The following is a 22500-nucleotide window of genomic DNA, read 5'->3' as shown; positions in this document are numbered from 1 at the left end:
AGACAATTTTATTTTATTCTGTTTAAGAAACTGATCTCTGTCGTAACTAGAAATCCCAGCTCAGTGATAGAAACTAGCCATGTTGGCAGATTATTGCTTTACAGTTTAAAAAGTAATTAATTAATGTGGTCACAAATAATATCTTGGCTTTCAGACCATAATATGCTTTTAACAGTTTACTGAAAAAATGTTTCCTGCAGTTTAGCTCCAAAATGAAAATGAAATGGTTTCATTTTGTGTATGTCAAGGGTGTCCACTTTATAGAAATTCAATTTTAAAACATTGTTGAAATGACAAACCACTGGAAATACAGGTCTATCTAACCTCTAACTCATTAACAATGTTCATTGCTGTTGTCCTTAAACTTTTCAGAAATTTTAATTAAGAAAATAAAGCAATTGTTCCCTAGACTCATCTTTTGTGTTCTGTTCGCTGTGAATCAGAAAGGTGCTGTTCTTGAAGTCCAGTCAGTCTCTGTTATCTTTCTTCCCAAGAGGAATTCCATCTAATTCCATCAAACTTCTTTTTCTTCTGCTCGCCTAAGGATGAACTGAAATGAAGCAATTAGTATTTCAGTGGCAGAAAATAGGCTGTCATATATACCTCTCCAGTGCTTTTGATGCACAAATGGTGTCCTGCCGAAACATTCTTCTGTTTGGTAATGTTGGGCAGTTTCAAAAGAAGCTTATCAAAAATCTATTTTGTAGATAATGAAAGAAAATAATAAAATCAGAGTAAGAATTATTATCCAGACTTATCTTTCTGTTCTCTTTCAATAAGAACGGTGTCATTAATGAAGTCCAGTCGGTCTCATTCCTTCTCTCTTCCCAAGAGGCTGCCCGTCTAATGCTGCTGAAAACTCCATTGTCCATTCTGGGAATGCTGTGCTGTTCAGATAGTGTCAACAAATTTAAGAAATGGTTCACATCTTTAAATCTTTTTTTGTTTTGTTTAAAGCATGTGGCATTTTTTAGCAGTAACAAATGGAACAGGAACAGGAGCAGGAAGCTAAAAACACAACGGAGCCAGGCACAACCAGGACCCGGGCTCACACGATGCGGAGATCAGGTGCAGAGCCTCGAGTGAAATGAGCACCTGGCTTTTAAAGTTGAACTGAAACAGGGTAGGAACAAGGAACAGATGCGGGGAATGAGGCAAATCAGGAAGGGCTGGAGCGCCCTTAAGAGTAGGGGTTTGTGATTGTGATACAGGTTGGCATATTTATTTTATTTTATTAGGTAGATTCTTTTCAACATGCTTTTACATAATATGTTGTAACAATGATTTCAAAAAGAAACTACAGAAGCCTTACAAATTAAAAATATCTCACCGTGCCAATGTGTCTTCAGGCTTCCCATGTACAAAAAGGCCCAAGGACTCCAGCAGTCTTACAACCACTGTCCTGTTTGCCTCACCAGACACGATCTCTATTCTGTTGTAATCCACGATGACCCCGTTTTTCAGGTGATTTATCATGTCCTTCCTCGCCTGTTGAGAGGTCATCCTGATCTCCTCTGCCGTGGAGAGGCAGAGGAGATAAAAGCTTTATTTTATGATCATTCGTCCAACCACTCCAGAGATTGTCCTTCTCCATTAAACGACTTCCTGGAGACACCGTAATCATATAGGAGCTCTTCTCCCACTACAATCTCTCTTTTTGCCAAGAACAGAATTGTTATGTCAGTCTTTTCGTCAATTACAAAAGATTCTTTAATTGGTCTGAGGTTGGCTTTTTTGTTTGAATGATTTATGCGCCTTCCAATTGTGTCCATATCCGGGTGGCAGGTGCAGTGTTCTTCACGCGAATCAATGCACATTTTTTGTTTAGGTCCATCAAAAAAGAATAGATATCCCATGTCTCCTTCTGCCATCTGTGCCATTAGGGCTTCTCCAGCTGTCTTTGTGATAACCTTGCCATGGTAATCACATACCACCTCTCCCTTCTGGAAACGCCTGGAAGTTATAACCTTCTTCCCTTTCACAGGATCGTCAACGATGTGCAGGCCTCTCCAGGTTTGGAGTTTTACCAGATTTTCAATGTCCTTGCCATTTGGTTGGACTTCTACATGCGGCTTCCAGTTCTGAAGTACCTCGGACACAGCTGGTGTATTGGTTGACCATCCCATTTTTTCTATATAATGGGTCACTTGGCTTTCTGTTGGTAACCGTCTATTGTATTGATCTGTAGTGAGATATCAGAAATCCACCCAAAGAATATATCCAGTAATAGACTCTTGAAATATTACTCTTTAAAAAGGGAAGAAATCCTGTTCTTACCGAATATGTTCTGTTGCCTCCTTTTCCTCTGCTCAGCTCTCCATCTATTGTAACAGTGGCGATCGTGAATGCCGGTCACTCTCAGGCGCTCTTTCTTTCTAGGAGGCTGCCCATCTAATGTCACGGGAAAAATCTGTATCAGCTTCTGGAAGGCTGCAGCATCATCCATCTTTGGGCATCTATATGCAGCAGCTGCCACAGTGGACCTATTTATAAAAAGAAAACTTAAATATCTCAGATCTAAGACAGAGTGGCTAAAAGGTAACTGAAAGAGGGATATTGAATTAAAACTTACCGTATAGCAGCTGTACGTTCTTGTCCATAGCCTGAAGATTGCTCTCCTGATGATGAACTGAAGTTTAAAAAAATATGAGAAATTTATGTTTATCCTAAATATTGACTTTCAAATACTGAATTTGGATATCACTGTGACACTTACAGAGATCCTGCTTCTACAATGCCATGAATTAGTTCGCTGGCTGAGCACATGTCCTCATCTGTCAGCCTTCTGGCTAGGTTTTCAACAGTTCCATTTGAAACACCTAAATAATCATTCAGGACAGTTTTCTGATCAATAGGTAGCTTCTTTATTTCCATTTCAAATGCCCTTCTTGCAACATAGCAAGTAATCAGTGGTAGGTGGTACCTGCAAAACAAACATATATAAAATAGTTGTTTTCAAGCCACAGAAAAGTAAAAAGAAAATACATCAAAATAATTATATAATTCAATTTACTTCTCATGCAGTCTTCGCAGATCATAGGTAGGATTGTGAACTGGTTCTCCTCCTGCATACACAAAAAAATGTTCTATTTCCATCCTGCAGTTTGCATCACAGCGTAAGTTAATGAAGTAGCAGTGAAACATCTGAGAAAATAAAAAAAATAAAAATGCAGTTTAAATGCAGTATTCTTCACATACCATTGAATGCTAAAGACAGTTTTTAGCAATGAAATATCAAAATATAACCTTCAACTCACCTTTTCCTCTTCTTCATTTAGTGCAAAGGAAGCTAGTCGCTGAGTTGCAGCCATGCGCTCTTTGACAGAGATTATTACCCTGTTTTGCCCACTTTTATTCACAACAATTTTTCGCCGTATCCAATCCAGGACCTGAATTCAGAAGATTTTTTTAGTACAAATATTAATTAAAAACAATTTCTCGAAAAGAACATCTATAATCAAAATTCTTGGTTGTATGAAGGGATGCTTACTGTCATATTCTTTACCACCCCTGGGCGCTGAAGGTGCTTCAGCTGGAGAATGGCCTGCAGGTAAAGCATCACAACAATCCGTTCACTTGTGGTGATGTCTGCAGAGGCGTGTGTCTTGCCCAGTATCCGCTGCACATCTTTCTTTGCAACACTCAACACCTTCAAGCAATCGCTTAGTTTAGGTGGAGGACTCTGCAGCTGTGTTAGTCTGGGGGAGAGAGAACAATACTATCAGCCTCCAAAAGGCAAAATTCATGTGTTTGAATAGAAAAGCAAGTACAAGTTGAACCAACATTTAATAAGTAAAGTACCTCTTTCTGGTTATTTCCTGTCTGACACTCTTGTTGTTTCTCTTTTTTATATCCTTTAGATTGCTCTGGAAGTCTATTAAACTCTTAGCTAGACTGGGATCCTCCACTTGCAGGTTAGTGTTTTTTCGGATGAAGAGCAGGAATCTGCTGATATTAATGATATAACCTGCAATGGTCTGGTGAGACAACCCAGTCATCTTCAACTGGGAAACAAATGTCTGCATTTTGGAAAGGTCCTTCAGAAAACTTAAGGAAACATCTGATGGATCCATAAAAAACAGGAACCTGGAGACATTTTCAACCTGAAAAACATATATAGAGAAAGTCATTATTTTTATGACCAACATCCTGTGAAGTTTAAGCCGAGTAAAACCATGTACCAAATACCTACCTCCTTGGAGCAGTTTACCATTCCCAGGCCCTGGATAAGGTATTGTTTAAAGCCAGCCAGGAGAGGAGAATCAAGAGAGTGTTTTCTGTAAAGTCCAGCCAGGGCAACTCTTTTTCGGAGAGCTTTTAGATTACCTTTAACTGACACCCTGTAGATATAAGACACATGGACAATTACATGTATTATAAGTGTTTCCGTTTTCTTAGTTGGCTTCTGGGAGAAAATGGCTTTAGATGTGGCCCTGTGTGAATGTGTATATCTACCAATTCACTGACATCCCAATTAAGGCTACATTTTTTCTTGCCTCTGTGAAACAAAATCTAATTTTATACATACAACGTGCAAATAAAAAATAAAGCACTAGAAACCCTATTGAGCAGAGAGTCTTACTGTTCCCCATCTTCCCCTTCCTCCTCCGCTTCTGCTTCAGTTTCTGGAGCAGCCTCTGGCATCTCTTCCTCCTGGACAGTGGCCTCTTGCTCAGGGCCGCTGGAATGCAGGTAGATTCTTTTCAACATGCTTTTACATAATATGTTGTAACAGTGATTTCAAAAAGAAACTACAGAAGCCTTACATATTAAAAATATCTCACCGTGCCAATGTGTCTTCAGGCTTCCCACGTACAAAAAGGCCCGAGGACTCTAGCAGTCTTACAACCGCTATCCTGTTTGCCTCACCAGACACAATTTCTATTCTGTGGTAATCCACGATGACCCCGTTCTTCAGGTGATTCATCATGTCCTCCCTCGCCTGTTGAGAGGCCATCCTGATCTCTTCTGCCGTGGCGTGCTTCATACACGCCCTCTTCAAGTGAGCAGGAAGCTGATCAAAAGTATTCAGGCACATCTTGCACACCAGGGGAATCCTCGCGGGTTTCCTTTGAAAATAAATTATACCATCTGTGTATAGAAACAAGCTAAGACTGATTTCTTAAATTATCCTTAATTTTCTCTCTCATAGTTTGAGCATAATGATTTCATTGTATTTATATAAGAATTGGTCATTGCTCCAAAATAAATAATGGTTTCATAAAAAAGTGAACACTTACTTGGTCTCAGTCACAGACTTTCCAATAGGAGCCATTGTGGAGTTCAGCAACTGCAGGTCCTAGAAGTGGGGAAGGAATTTTAAAAGAGAAATTGAATTACAATACAGAAGGAATGGCTGAGGGATCACTGAAATATATATATATACAAATTCCAAAGACTGAGTCCATATAGAAACAACTACCTTTCATATTCAGTATAAGATGGAAGATGAATTGGCCCTGAAAATCCACTGCAATGAGAAACTGCTCATGCCATTGCATATGAACAAACATACATTCTCATCTATATTCATTTGCAGTTACACTATTGCAATTAATCAATTAATCACATGATGAGATTCTTGATATTAGATTAGTAAAAACAATATCAATGCACTGAGAGACGCTTAAGAATAAAGATGCATCTGCCTGACTGCATATTAGTTTTAAAAGGTTATCAGCAAATGCATTTAAAAGTAAAAATATAAAGTCTTACCTCTTGATCGTAGTGGTGATTCAATATCCAGGACCTTAGTCAAGTCTCAGAGTTACTGTACCTCCTGTCTCGATTGCAGGTGAAAAGTGAAAGTTATATTGCACTCAGCAGAAAGTTACCCCGAGCAAAGACTCCACCCCTCCCAGAAAACAGCACTCCCCTTTGGCAAAGCAGTGGGTGGAGGAAGCCTTTGCTACCATTATCAAACACAGAAATCGTTATAATTTAATTTTAAAAACATGGCTAAGCATGGGTTTAAAGTATATTCAACGGTGCAAGTGCATTCAAAGAAATAGAGTTTCCCAAGCCCTCAGAAAGAATTGCCATTTCTAAAGATGTCTAGTTTCAAGCATTAACATCCAAAGTACCTGTCTTAGCTGGAGCAGGGAGTTTGCTAAGCCACCTGAAAGAATTACCATATCCAAAGATGTCTAGCTTCAAGCATTAACATCCAAAGTACCTGTCTTAGCTGGGCCAGGTAGTTTGCCAAGCCATGTGAAAGAATTACCATTTCCAAAGAAGTCTGTTGTAAGCCAGGTTCAATCATGACCATCCAAAGTACCGGTCGTCCCTTGGGGCGAGAGGGTTTCCTGTGTGTCTAGGATGTGTACTTCCCTTAAATAAAGGGTGAATATGGGTACCATAGGTATTAAATCTCTCAAAGCTCAGAGTTAAACTAAAAAACCCTTGGTAAGTGTGTTATAACATGGATGGGTATTTATAGTCCAGTGCCTCCTATTTGGTGTCCCCTGAAGGCGTTTTGAACCCAGCAGGTGACACTGATTTAGTTTTACTTGGCCCTGATTATACAATAAAGGATAAGTAACCAGAAAGAGGTGGTATTTCGATTTTACAGTACATAAAAAAATACATACTTTCCACAGCTCAGCATGCACATGCTATTAGATTAGATATTAGATATTAGATTAATAAAAAATATCAAGGCACTGAGGCTAATTAATAAAGATGCTTTTGACTGACTGGACCTTGGAGCAAGGTGTGTAAATTACAACAGACATCTTTAGAAATGGTAATTCTTTCAGGTGGCTTGGCAAATTTACTGCCCCACCTAAGACAGGTACTTTGGATGTTAATGCTTGAAACTAGACATCACAACTGATCGTATTTTACTAGAGATTCTGTTTGGGATTCAGATGTGCATTCGGACAGCAATCCCTTTCAAGAAATGATACGTTCTGGATGAGGTCAAAGGTGCTGGAACACTGTATTTAGGATGCGATTGTGTGTCTCCTGCTTCAACGCAGTGATATACTGTATATTGATGTGCTCCTGTAATTTCTTGGTACATGCCCAGGGCAGTAAGCAGTCTGAGGATTTATTTCCAGACGGCATAGAGCAGTGAAGCAGTGAAGTAGTGCAACACACTGGATCATTATATTATTAGAATCTATTTGTTTAACATGCACGGGTCTGTCTCAATGGATGCAGTGCTCCTGAAAGGGCTCTCAAACCCTGCATTTCAGATGCCTAGCTGTATCCCTCACATGTGGCACCTCAGAATGACTTCTACTTTATTCTACTTAAATTATTACATTATACACAATTTGAGTTCATTTTTAAAAGTAAAGGGTAATGAAAGGAATGAAAGATATGTAGCAATCACATTGTAACAGGGGTGACAGTGACTTTTTGCTTGTACTAAGCATTAGTACCTAAGTCCACTAGTGGACTTCTGGTACCTTTAGGGTACGGTGTTCCCTGAAGGGCTCTCAAACCCCGCATTTCAGATGCCCAGCTGTATCGCTGATGTGTTGCACCTCAGAATCACTTTTAAACCTTACATCTGGTATCTTTAATCCCTATTGCTCAACACATGGTGAAAGTATTGCATACATGTGTCTGAAAATGAGCAATGGGCCCCTGAGAGACTCATTTGCCTGATTCACAAATGATCACATTTGACTAGAGATTCTGTTTGGGATTCAGTTGTGCATTCTGACAGCAATCCCTTTCAAAAAACGATACATTCTGGATGAGTTCAAAGGTGCAGGAACACTGTATTTAGGATGTGTTTGCAGATATTCTGTGTCTCTAGCTTCAACACAGTGATATTCTTGATATTAGATTAGTAAAAACAATATCAATGCACTGAGAGACGCTTAAGAATAAAGATGCATCTGCCTAACTGCATATTAGTTTTAAAAGGTTATCAGCAAATGCATTTAAAAGTAAAAATGTAAAGTCTTACCTCTTGATCGTAGTGGTGATTCAATATCCAGGACCTTAGTCAAGTCTCAGAGTTACTGTACCTCCTGTCTCGATTGCAGGTGAAAAGTGAAAGGTATATTGCACTCAGCAGAAAGTTACCCCGAGCAAAGACTCTACCCATCCCAGAAAACAGCACTCCCCTTTGGCAAAGCAGTGGGTGGAGGAAGCCTTTGCTACCATTATCAAACACAGAAATCGTTATAATTTAATTTTAAAAACATGGCTAAGCATGGGTTTAAAGTATATTCAACGGTGCAGGTGCATTCAAAGAAATAGAGTTTCCCAAGCCCTCAGAAAGAATTACCATTTCTAAAGATGTCTAGTTTCAAGCATTAACATCCAAACTACCTGTCTTAGCTGGAGCAGGGAGCTTGCTAAGCAACCTGAAAGAATTACCATATCCAAAGATGTCTAGTTTCAAGCATTAACATCCAAAGTACCTGTCTTAGCTGGGCCAGGTAGTTTGCCAAGCCATGTGAAAGAATTACCATTTCCAAAGAAGTCTGTTGTAAGCCAGGTTCAATCATGACCATCCAAAGTACTGGTCGTCCCTTGGGGCGAGAGGGTTTCCTGTGTGTCTAGGATGTGTACTTCCCTTAAATAAAGGGTGAATATGGGTACCATAGGTATTAAATATCTCAAAGCTCAGAGTTAAACTAAAAAACCCTTGGTGAGTGTGTTATAACATGGATGGGTATTTATAGTCCAGTGCCTCCTATTTGGTGTCTCCTGAAGGCGTTTTGAACCCAGCAGGTGACACTGATTTAGATTTATTTGGCCCTGATTATACAATAAAGGATAAGTAATCAGAAAGAGGAGGTATTTCGATTTTACAGTACATAAAAAATACATACATTCCACAGCTCAGCATGCACATGGTGATATTCCTGATATTAGATTAATTAAAAATATCAAGGCACTGAGGCTAATTAACAAAGATGCTTTTGACTGACTGGACCTTGGAGCAAGGTGTGTAAATTACAACAGACATCTTTAGAAAAAGTAATTCTTTCAGGTGGCTTGGCAAATTTACTGCCCCACCTAAGACAGATACTTTGGATGTTAATGCTTGAAACTAGATATCACAACTGATCGTATTTTACTAGAGATTCTGTTTGGGATTCAGATGTGCATTCGGACAGCAATCCCTTTCAAGAAATGATACGTTCTGGATGAGGTCAAAGGTGCTGGAACACTGTATTTAGGATGCGATTGTGTGTCTCCTGCTTCAACGCAGTGATATACTGTATATAGATGTGCTCCTGTAATTTCTTGGTACATGCCCAGGGCAGTAAGCAGTCTGAGGATTTATTTCCAGACGGCATAGAGCAGTGAAGCAGTGAAGTAGTGCAACACACTGGATCATTATATGATTAGAATCTATTCTACTTAAATTATTACATTATACACAATTTGAGTTCATTTTAAAAAGTAAAAGGTAATGAAAGGAATGCATTTTCATAAGAAAGATAATATCGATATGCATGTGATAATCGTCCTTATATCATGTAGTGCGTCATTTGCACACTTTGTGGGCTTGAAATACAAAGAAAATCATGTTCTATGGTACAAGATAAATACAAAACTTAAGCTTGTTTAAATTAGATTTGTTTATAAAGCATAAGCATTACATTACATTAATATATGTGAAAATAACATTTTAGAATCATACGTTTAGTATATTTAGTCCCTAATGCTGAAGGAAATGATCATTTGTTTAACATGCACAGGTGTGTCTCAAAGGATGCATTGCTCCTGAAGGGCTCTCAAACCCTGCATTTCAGATGCCTAGCTGTATCCTTCAAATGTGGCACCTCAGAATGACTTCTAACCTTACCTGTGGTGTCTATAATCCCTATTGCTTAATGCATGGTGAAAGCTTTGTATATATGTGTCTAACAATAAGGAATGGGCCCCTGTGACACTCATTTGCCTGTTTCACAAATTATCATATTTTACTAGAGATTCTGTTTGGGATTCAGATGTGCATTTGGACAGCAATCCCTTTCGAAGAATGTTACGTTCTGGATGAGGTCAAAGGTGCAAGAACACTGTGTTTAGGATGTGTTTGCAGTGATTCTGTGTCTCTAGCTTCAACACAGTGATATATATATATATATGCTCAGTGATTTATAGGTACATGCCCAGGGCAATAAGTAGACTGAGGATTTATTTCCAGACGGCATAGAGCTTTGATGCAGTGAAGTAGTGCAACACACTTTATCATTACATTATAAGAATCTATTCTACTTAAATCATTAGGTAGGTTAGGGTTACGGTTAGGTGCAGGAGCACTGTATTTAGGATGTGTTTATATATATATATGCTCACTGATTTTTTGGTACATGCCCAGGGCAATAATCATTATGAGGATTTATTTCCAGATGTGCTAGAGGTAGTGTTGTGAAATACTTCATCACACTGGATTGCAGGTTTAAACCCCCTGCACTCTTACTCCTTAAAAACCAACAAATGCAATTTACGAATGCAATACGAATGCCCCCGGCCGTCCCTCTTAATCATGGCCCCAGAGGACAAGATGCAAAGGAAAAGCTACAAACCCTGACAGCTACTCACCCAGCCATCCCCCACAGCTGCCAATCTCCAACACCTCCCCCATTAACACCTCCAGCACTGAAAGTGCTATGTGCACCATCCCCCAGGCCAGGCTGACCAGGCCAGTGCAACACACTTGATCATTATATTATTAGAATCTATTCTACTTAAATTATTACATTCTACACAATTGGAGTTCATTTTAAAAGTAAATGGTAATGAAAGGAATGCATTTTCATAAGAAAGATAATACCGATATGCATGTGATAATCTTCCTTATATCATGTAGTGCGTCATTTGGTCACTTTGTGAGCTTGAAATACAAAGAAAATCATGTTCAATGGTACAAGATAAATACAAATCTTAAGCTTTTATTTTAATTAGATTTGTTTATAAAGCATAAGCAATCATTTATTACATTAATATATGTGAAAATAACGTTTTAGCATCATACGTTTAGTATATTTAGTCTCTAATGCTGAAAGAAATGATCATTTGTTTAACATGCACGGGTCTGTCTCAATGGATGCAGTGCTCCTGAAAGGGCTCTCAAACCCTACATTTCAGATGCTTAGCTGTATCCCTCACATGTGGCACCTCAGAATGACTTCTACTTTATTCTACTTAAATTATTACATTATACACAATTTGAGTTCATTTTAAAAAGTAAAAGGTAATGAAAGGAATGGAAGATATGTAGCAATCACATTGTAACAGAGGTGACAGTGACTTAATGCTTGTATTAAGCATTAGTACCTAAGTCCACTAGTGGACTTCTGGTACCCTTAGGGTACGGTGCTCCCTGAAGGGCTCTCAAACCCCGCATTTCAGATGCCTAGCTGTATCGCTGATGTGTTGCACCTCAGAATCACTTTTAAACCTTACCTCTGGTATCTTTAATCCCTATTGCTCAACGCATGGTAAAAGTATCGCATACATGTGTCTGAAAATGAGCAATGGGCCCCTGAGAGACTCATTTGCCTGTTTCACAAATGATCATATTTGACTACAGATTCTGTTTGGGATTCAGTTGTGCATTCTGACAGCAATCCCTTTCAAAAAACGATACATTCTGGATGAGTTCAAAGGTGCAGGAACACTGTATTTAGGATGTGTTTGCAGTTATTCTGTATCTCTAGCTTCAACACAGTGATATATATATATGCTCCCTGATCTTTTGGTACATGCCCAGGGCAATAATCATTATGAGGTTTTATTTCCAGATGTGCTAGAGGTAGTGTTGTGAAATACTTCATCACACTGGATTGCAGGTTTAAACCCCCTGCACTATTACTCCTTAAAAACCAACAAATACAATTTACGAATGCAATACGAATGCCCCCGGCCGTCCCTCTTAATCATGGCCACAGAGGACAAGATGCAAAGGAAAAGCTACAAACCCTGATAGCTACTCACCCAGCCATCCCCCACAGCTGCCAATCTCCAACACCTCCCCCATTAACACCTCCAGCACTGAAAGTGCTATGTGCACCATCCCCCAGGCCAGGCTGACCAGGCCAGTGCAACATACTGGATCATTATATTATTGGAATCTATTCTACTTAAATTATTACATTCTACACAATTGGAGTTCATTTTAAAAGTAAAAGGTAATGAAAGGAATGCATTTTCATAAGAAAGATAATACCGATATGCATGTGATAATCTTCCTTATATCATGTAGTGCGTCATTTGGTCACTTTGTGAGCTTGAAATACAAAGAAAATCATGTTCTATGGTAAAAGATAAATACAAAACTTAAGCTTTTATTTTAATTAGATTTGTTTATAAAGCATAAGCAATCATTTATTACATTAATATATGTGAAAATAACGTTTTAGCATCATACGTTTAGTATATTTAGTCTCTAATGCTGAAAGAAATGATCATTTGTTTAACATGCACGGGTCTGTCTCAATGGATGCAGTGCTCCTGAAAGGGCTCTCAAACCCTACATTTCAGATGCTTAGCTGTATCCCTCACATGTGGCACCTCAGAATGACTTCTACTTTATTCTACTTAAATTATTACATTATACACAATTTGAGTTCATTTTAAAAAGTAAAAGGTAATGAAAGGAATGGAAGATATATAGCAATCACATTGTAACAGGAGTGACAGTGACTTAATGCTTGTATTAAGCATTAGTACCTAAGTCCACTAGTGGACTTCTGGTACCTTTAGGGTACGGTGCTCCCTGAAGGGCTCTCAAACCCCGCATTTCAGATGCCTAGCTGTATCGCTGATGTGTTGCACCTCAGAATAACTTTTAAACCTTACCTCTGGTATCTTTAATCCCTATTGCTCAAGCATGGTAAAAGTATCGCATACATGTGTCTGAAAATGAGCAATGGGCCCCTGAGAGACTCATTTGCCTGTTTCACAAATGAACATATTTGACTAGAGATTCTGTTTGGGATTCAGTTGTGCATTCTGACTGCAATCCCTTTCAAAAAACGATACATTCTGGATGAGTTCAAAGTTGCAGGAACACTGTATTTAGGATGTCTTTGCAGATATTCTGTGTCTCTAGCTTCAACACAGTGATATATATATATGCTCACTGATTTTTTGGTACATGCCCAAGTCAATAATCATTATGAGGATTTATTTCCAGATGTGCTAGAGGTAGTGTTGTGAAATACTTCATCACACTGGATTGCAGGTTTAAACCCCCTGCACTCTTACTCCTTAAAAACCAACAAATGCAGATATGTAGCAATCACATTGTAACAGGGGTGACAGTGACTTAATGCTTGTACTAAGCATTAGTACCAAAGTCCACTAGTGGACTTCTGGTACCTTTAGGGTACGGTGTTCCTTGAAGGGCTCTCAAACCCCGCATTTCAGATGCCTAGCTGTATCGCTGATGTGTTGCACCTCAGAATCACTTTTAAACCTTACATCTGGTATCTTTAATCCCTATTGCTCAACACATGGTGAAAGTATCGCATACATGTGTCTGAAAATGAGCAATGGGCCCCTGAGAGACTCATTTGCCTGTTTCACAAATGATCACATTTGACTAGAGATTCTGTTTGGGATTCAGTTGTGCATTCTGACAGCAATCCCTTTCAAAAAACGATACATTCTGGATGAGTTCAAAGGTGCAGGAACACTGTATTTAGGATGTCTTTGCAGATATTCTGTGTCTCTAGCTTCAACACAGTGATATATATATATATGCTCACTGATTTTTTGGTACATGCCAAGGGCAATAATCATTATGAGGATTTATTTCCAGATGTGCTAGAGGTAGTGTTGTGAAATACTTCAACACACTGGATTGCGGGTTTAAACCCCCTGCACTCTTACTCGTTAAAAACCAACAAATGCAATTCACTACTAAAAATTACTGCATTTTCTCCTAGAAAGAGCTCTCAATTAATGAAATGCCCCATTGAACTGGCCCTGATTATACAATGCAAGGAGAAGTCTTCTAAGCCAATACTTGTAACCAGAAAGAGGCTGTATTTCAATTATACAATATACAAAACAATACCATTTAACACAAAGATATAGTCCACACCTCAGCATGCACATGATGAGATTCTTGATATTAGATTAGTAAAAACAATATCAATGCACTGAGAGACGCTTAAGAATAAAGATGCATCAGCCTGACTGCATATTAGTTTTAAAGGGTTATCAGCTAATGCATTTAAAAGAAAAAATGTAAAGTCTTACCTCTTGATCGTAGTGGTGATTCAATATCCAGGACCTTAGTCAAGTCTCAGAGTTACTGTACCTCCTGTCTCAATTACAGGTGAAAAGTGAAAGGTATATTGCACTCAGCAGAAAGTTACCCCGAGCAAAGATTCCACCCATCCCAGAAAACAGCACTCCCCTTTGGCAAAGCAGTGGGTGGAGGAAGCCTTTGCTACCATTATCAAACACAGAAATCGTTATAATTTAATTTTAAAAACATGGCTAAGCATGGGTTTAAAGTATATTCAACGGTGCAGGTGCATTCAAAGAAATAGAGTTTCCCAAGCCCTCAGAAAGAATTACCATTTCTAAAGATGTCTAGTTTCAAGCATTAACATCCAAACTACCTGTCTTAGCTGGAGCAGGGAGTTTGCTAAGCCACCTGAAAGAATTACCATATCCAAAGATGTCTAGTTTCAAGCATTACCATCCAAAGTACCTGTCTTAGCTGGGCCAGGTAGTTTGCCAAGCCATGTGAAAGAATTACCATTTCCAAAGAAGTCTGTTGTAAGCCAGGTTCAATCATGACCATCCAAAGTACCGGTCGTCCCTTTGGGCGAGAGGGTTTCCTGTGTGTCTAGGATGTGTTCTTCCCTTAAACTTGGCCCTGATTATACAATAAAGGATAAGTAACCAGAAAGAGGTGGTATTTCAATTTTACAGTACATAAAAAATACATATATTCCACAGCTCAGCGTGCACATGGTGAGATTCCTGATATTAGATTAATAAAAAATATCAAGGTACTGAAGCTAATTAATAAAGATGCTTTTGACTGACTGGACCTTGGAGCAAGGTGTGTAAATTACAACAGACATTTGTAGAAATGGTAATTCTTTCAGGTGGCTTGGCAAATTTACTGCCCCACCTAAGACAGGTACTTTGGATGTTAATGCTTGAAACTAGACATCACAACTGATCGTATTTTACTAGAGATTCTGTTTAGGATTCAGATGTGCATTCGGACAGCAATCCCTTTCAAGAAATGATACGTTCTGGATGAGGTCAAAGGTGCTGGAACACTGTATTTAGGATGCGATTGTGTGTCTCCTGCTTCAACGCAGTGATATACTGTATATTGATGTGTTCCTGTAATTTCTTGGTACATGCCCAGGGCAGTAAGCAGTCTGAGGATTTATTTCCAGACGGCATAGAGCAGTGAAGCAGTGAACTAGTGCAACACACTGGATCATTATATGATTAGAATCTATTCTACTTAAATTATTACATTATACACAATTTGAGTTCATTTTAAAAAGTAAAAGGTAATGAAAGGAATGCATTTTCATAAGAAAGATAATATCGATATGCATGTGATAATCGTCCTTATATCATGTAGTACGTCATTTGCACACTTTGTGGGCTTGAAATACAAAGAAAATCATGTTCTATGGTACAAGATAAATACAAAACTTAAGCTTTTTTTAATTAGATTTGTTTATAAAGCATAAGCATTACATTACATTAATATATGTGAAAATAACATTTTAGAATCATACGTTTAGTATATTTAGTCCCTAATGCTGAAGGAAATGATCATTTGTTTAACATGCACAGGTGTGTCTCAAAGGATGCATTGCTCCTGAAGGGCTCTTAAACCCTGCATTTCAGATGCCTAGCTGTATCCTTCAAATGTGGCACCTCAGAATGACTTCTAACCTTACCTGTGGTGTCTATAATCCCTATTGCTTAATGCATGGTGAAAGCTTTGTATATATGTGTCTAACAATAAGGAATGGGCCCCTGTGACACTCATTTGCCTGTTTCACAAATTATCATATTTTACTAGAGATTCTGTTTGGGATTCAGATGTGCATTTGGACAGCAATCCCTTTCGAAGAATGTTACGTTCTGGATGAGGTCAAAGGTGCAAGAACACTGTGTTTAGGATGTGTTTGCAGTGATTCTGTGTCTCTAGCTTCAACACAGTGATATATATATATATGCTCAGTGATTTATAGGTACATGCCCAGGGCAATAAGTAGACTGAGGATTTATTTCCAGACGGCATAGAGCTTTGATGCAGTGAAGTAGTGCAACACACTTTATCATTACATTATAAGAATCTATTCTACTTAAATCATTAGGTAGGTTAGGGTTACTGTTAGGTGCAGGAGCACTGTATTTAGGATGTGTTTATATATATATATGCTCACTGATTTTTTGGTACATGCCCAGGGCAATAATCATTATGAGGATTTATTTCCAGATGTGCTAGAGGTAGTGTTGTGAAATACTTCATCACACTGGATTGCAGGTTTAAACCCCCTGCACTCTTACTCCTTAAAAACCAACAAATGCAGATATGTAGCAATCACATTGTAACAGGGATGACTGTGACTTAATTCTTGTACTAGTAAACTTCTGGTACCTTTAGGGTACGGTGTTCCCTGAAGGGCTCTCAAACCCCGCATTTCAGATGCCTAGCTGTATCGCTGATGTGTTGCACCTCAGAATCACTTTTAAACCTTACCTCTGGTATCTTTAATCCCTATTGCCCAACGCATGGTGAAAGTATTGCATAGATGTGTCTGAAAATGAGCAATGGGCCCCTGAGAGACTCATTTGCCTGTTTCACAAATGATCATATTTGACTAGAGATTCTGTTTGGGATTCAGTTGTGCATTCTGACAGCAATCCCTTTCAAGAAATGATACGTTCTGGATGAGGTCAAAGGTGCTGGAACACTGTATTTCGGATGCGATTGTGTGTCTCCTGTAATGTCTTGGTACATGCCCAGGGCAGTGGCATATATAGATGTGCTCCTGTAATGTCTTGGTACATGCCCAGGGCAGTAAGCAGTCTGAGGATTTATTTCCAGACGGCATAGAGCAGTGAAGCAGTGAAGTAGTGCAACACACTGGATCATTATATTATTAGAATGTATTTGTTTAACATGCACGGGTCTGTCTCAATGGATGCAGTGCTCCTTAAAGGGCTCTCAAACCCTGCATTTCAGATGCCTAGCTGTATCCCTCACATGTGGCACCTCAGAATGACTTCTACTTTATTCTACTTAAATTATTACATTATACACAATTTGAGTTCATTTTTAAAAGTAAAAGGTAATGAAAGGAATGGAAGATATGTAGCAATCACATTGTAACAGGGGTGGCAGTGACTTAATGCTTGTACTAAGCATTAGTACCTAAGTCCACTAGTTGACTTCTGGTACCTTTAGGGTACGGTGTTCCCTGAAGGGCTCTCAAACCCCGCATTTCAGATGCCTAGCTGTATCGCTGATGTGTTGCACCTCAGAATCACTTTTAAACCTTACATCTGGTATCTTTAATCCCTATTGCTCAACGCATGGTAAAAGTATTGCATACATGTGTCTGAAAAAGAGCAATGGGCCCATGAGAGACTCATTTGCCTGTTTCACAAATGAACATATTTGACTAGAGATTCTGTTTGGGATTCAGTTGTGCATTCTGACTGCAATCCCTTTCAAAAAACGATACATTCTGGATGAGTTCAAAGTTGCAGGAACACTGTATTTATGATGTGTTTGCAGTTATTCTGTGTCTCTAGCTTCAACACAGTGATATATATATATATATGCTCACTGATTTTTTGGTACATGCCCAGGGCAATAATCATTATGAGGATTTATTTCCAGATGTGCTAGAGGTAGTGTTGTGAAATACTTCATCACACTGGATTGCAGGTTTAAACCCCCTGCACTCTTACTCCTTAAAAACCAACAAATGCAGACACACATTCGCATCCGAAATACAGTGTTCCAGCACCTTTGACCTCATCCAGAACGTATCATTTCTTGAAAGGGATTGCTGTCCGAATGCACATCTGAATCCCAGAGAGAATCTCTAGTAAAATACGATCAGTTGTGATGTCTAGTTTCAAGCATTAACATCCAAAGTATCTGTCTTAGGTGGGGCAGTAAATTTGCCAAGCCACCTGAAAGATTTACCATTTCTAAAGATGTCTGTTGTAATTTACACACCTTGCTCCAAGGTCCAGTCAGTCAAAAGCATCTTTATTAATTAGCCTCAGTGCCTTGATATTTTTAATTAATCTAATATCAGGAATGTGATATTGTAACACTGTGGAATGTATGTATTTTTTATGTACTGTAAAATCGAAATACCACCTCTTTCTGGTTACTTATCCTTTATTGTATAATCAGGGCCAAGTTTAAGGGAAGAACACATCCTAGACACACAGGAAACCCTCTCGCCCAAAGGGACGACCGGTACTTTGGATGGTCATGATTGAACCTGGCTTACAACAGACTTCTTTGGAAATGGTAATTCTTTCACATGGCTTGGCAAACTACCTGGCCCAGCTAAGACAGGTACTTTGGATGGTAATGCTTGAAACTAGACATCTTTGGATATGGTAATTCTTTCAGGTGGCTTAGCAAACTCCCTGCTCCAGCTAAGACAGGTAGTTTGGATGTTAATGCTTGAAACTAGACATCTTTAGAAATGGTAATTCTTTCTGAGGGCTTGGGAAACTCTATTTCTTTGAATGCACCTGCACCGTTGAATATACTTTAAACCCATGCTTAGCCATGTTTTTAAAATTAAATTATAACGATTTCTGTGTTTGATAATGGTAGCAAAGGCTTCCTCCACCCACTGCTTTGCCAAAGGGGAGTGCTGTTTTCTGGGATGGGTGGAATCTTTGCTCGGGGTAACTTTCTGCTGAGTGCAATATACCTTTCACTTTTCACCTGTAATTGAGACAGGAGGTACAGTAACTCTGAGACTTGACTAAGGTCCTGGATATTGAATCACCACTACGATCAAGAGGTAAGACTTTACATTTTTTCTTTTAAATGCATTTGCTGATAACCCTTTAAAACTAATATGCAGTCAGGCTGATGCATCTTTATTCTTAAGCGTCTCTCAGTGCATTGATATTGTTTTTACTAATCTAATATCAAGAATCTCATCATGTGCATGCTGAGGTGTGGACTATATCTTTGTGTTAAATGGTATTGTTTTGTATATTGTATAATTGAAATACAGCCTCTTTCTGGTTACAAGTATTGGCTTAGAAGACTTCTCCTTGCATTGTATAATCAGGGCCAGTTCAATGGGGCATTTCATTAATTGAGAGCTCTTTCTAGGAGAAAATGCAGTAATTTTTAGTAGTGAATTGCATTTGTTGGTTTTTAACGAGTAAGAGTGCAGGGGGTTTAAACCCGCAATCCAGTGTGTTGAAGTATTTCACAACACTACCTCTAGCACATCTGGAAATAAATCCTCATAATGATTATTGCCCTTGGCATGTACCAAAAAATCAGTGAGCATATATATATATATCACTGTGTTGAAGCTAGAGACACAGAATATCTGCAAAGACATCCTAAATACAGTGTTCCTGCACCTTTGAACTCATCCAGAATGTATCGTTTTTTGAAAGGGATTGCTGTCAGAATGCACAACTGAATCCCAAACAGAATCTCTAGTCAAATGTGATCATTTGTGAAACAGGCAAATGAGTCTCTCAGGGGCCCATTGCTCATTTTCAGACACATGTATGCGATACTTTCACCATGTGTTGAGCAATAGGGATTAAAGATACCAGATGTAAGGTTTAAAAGTGATTCTGAGGTGCAACACATCAGCGATACAGCTAGGCATCTGAAATGCGGGGTTTGAGAGCCCTTCAAGGAACACCGTACCCTAAAGGTACCAGAAGTCCACTAGTGGACTTTGGTACTAATGCTTAGTACAAGCATTAAGTCACTGTCACCCCTGTTACAATGTGATTGCTACATATCTGCATTTGTTGGTTTTTAAGGAGTAAGAGTGCAGGGGGTTTAAACCTGCAATCCAGTGTGATAAAGTATTTCACAACACTACCTCTAGCACATCTGGAAATAAATCCTCATAATGATTATTGACTTGGGCATGTACCAAAAAATCAGTGAGCATATATATATATATCACTGTGTTGAAGCTAGAGACACAGAATATCTGCAAAGACATCCTAAATACAGTGTTCCTGCAACTTTGAACTCATCCAGAATGTATCGTTTTTTGAAAGGGATTGCTGTCAGAATGCACAACTGAATCCCAAACAGAATCTCTAGTCAAATGTGATCATTTGTGAAACAGGCAAATGAGTCTCTCAGGGGCCCATTGCTCATTTTCAGACACATGTATGCGATACTTTCACCATGTGTTGAGCAATAGGGATTAAAGATACCAGAGGTAAGGTTTAAAAGTGATTCTGAGGTGCAACACATCAGCGATACAGCTATGCATCTGAAATGCGGGGTTTGAGAGCCCTTCAGGGAACACTGTACCCTAAAGGTACCAGAAGTCCATTAGTGGACTTAGGTACTAATGCTTAGTACAAGCAAAAAGTCACTGTCACCCCTGTTACAATGTGATTGCTACATATCTTTCATTCCTTTCATTACCTTTTACTTTTAAAAATGAACTCAAATTATGTATAATGTAATAATTTAAGCAGAATAAAGTAGAAGTCATTCTGAGGTGCCACATGTGAGGGATACAGCTAATCATCTGAAATGCAGGGTTTGAGAGCCCTTTCAGGAGCACTGCATCCATTGAGACAGACCCGTGCATGTTAAACAAATAGATTCTAATAATATAATGATCCAGTGTGTTGCACTACTTCACTGCTTCACTGCTCTATGCCGTCTGGAAATATATCCTCAGACTGCTTACTGCCCTGGGCATGTACCAAGACATTACAGGAGCACATCTATATATGCCACTGCGTTGAAGCAGGAGACACACATTCGCATCCGAAATACAGTGTTCCAGCACCTTTGACCTCATCCAGAACGTATCATTTCTTGAAAGGGATTGCTGTCCGAATGCACATCTGAATCCCAAACAGAATCTCTAGTAAAATACGATCATTTGTGAAACAGGCAAATGAGTCTCTCAGGGGCCCATTGCTCATTTTCAGACACATGTATGCAATACTTTTACCATGCGTTGAGCAATAGGGATTAAAGATACCAGAGGTAAGGTTTAAAAGTGATTCTGAGGTGCAACACATCAGCGATACAGCTAGGCATCTGAAATTCGGGGTTTGAGAGCCCTTCAAGGAACAGTTTGAAGTGCAGGAACACTGTGTTTGCAGTTATTCTGTGTCTCTAGCTTCAACACAGTGATATATATATATGCTCACTGATTTTTTGGTACATGCCCAGGGCAATAATCATTATGAGGATTTATTTCCAGAGGTGCTAGAGGTAGTGTTGTGAAATACTTCACTACACTGGATTGCAGGTTTAAACCCCCTGCACTCTTACTCCTTAAAAAACAACAAATGCAGATATGTAGCAATCATATTGTAGCAGACACTCGTTTGCCTTTTTCACAAATGATCATATTTTTCTAGAGATTCTGTTTGGGATACGGATGTGCATTCTGACAGCAATCTCTTTCAAAAAATGATTTTACCTTATCGCGGCTTTGCCCTTCTTGCCTCTTTGGACAAGATCTCCATCTTGTGGTCGTTGTTGGTAATGTCTGGACAATATCTCCATCTTGTGGTCGTTGTTGGTAATGTCTTCTTATGCCCTTTTTTATTTCAATTCTCTATTAGTTGATTCTAGAATCTCTACAATAGAGTTGAAAACATCAGTTTTATAGCAGACAATATGACATTATTTATAGTCCAATTAGGAATTTATTACCCTGTTTTTAACATAATAACAAATTAAAATTGATTTAAACTAAGTTTGGAACACCAGGGAACATAAAAAAAGATTTTTAGGAAAACCATGAGGTTCTCTGTGTCCTATGCCTGTAAGGGGAGGAAGCTAGAATCCTTTGATTTTTCAAAATTTGAAAATAAACATCATATAACAACAGCTTTCATTCCTAGGAGTGAAAAATAACCATTTTTGAAGACATAGTAGTTTCTAAAACACTACAATGAAGTTAAAAACATCAGTTATATTACATTATTTTTAGTGAAATTAGTCATTTATTTCACTATTTTTAAAATAATCTCTAATTAGAAGTGATTAGAATTAAGTTTGGAACAACAAGGAACACAAAAAAAAAGATTTTAAGAAAAAAATTATGTCTTCAGTGCCAGGTGCCTGCAAGGGGAGAAAGCTAGAATCCTACCCAGGCTCCTGGAGCTCTGGCCTGGCTAAAGGAGGCCGAATCCATCCCCTTCAAAGCTCCATGAAAAATGATCATTTAAAATTTGAAAAAAAAAACATCATATAACAACAGTTTTCACTCCTAGGAGTGATAAAAAAACATTTTTGAAGACATATTAGTTTCTAAGACACTACAATAAAGTTAAAAACCTCCGTTTTATATT

The sequence above is a fragment of the Atractosteus spatula genome, assembly GCF_055471065.1.
Source record: "Atractosteus spatula isolate fAtrSpa1 chromosome 17 unlocalized genomic scaffold, fAtrSpa1.hap1 SUPER_17_unloc_2, whole genome shotgun sequence".
Taxonomy (NCBI): Eukaryota; Metazoa; Chordata; class Actinopteri; order Semionotiformes; family Lepisosteidae; genus Atractosteus; species Atractosteus spatula.
This window is presented reverse-complemented; position numbering follows the sequence as displayed.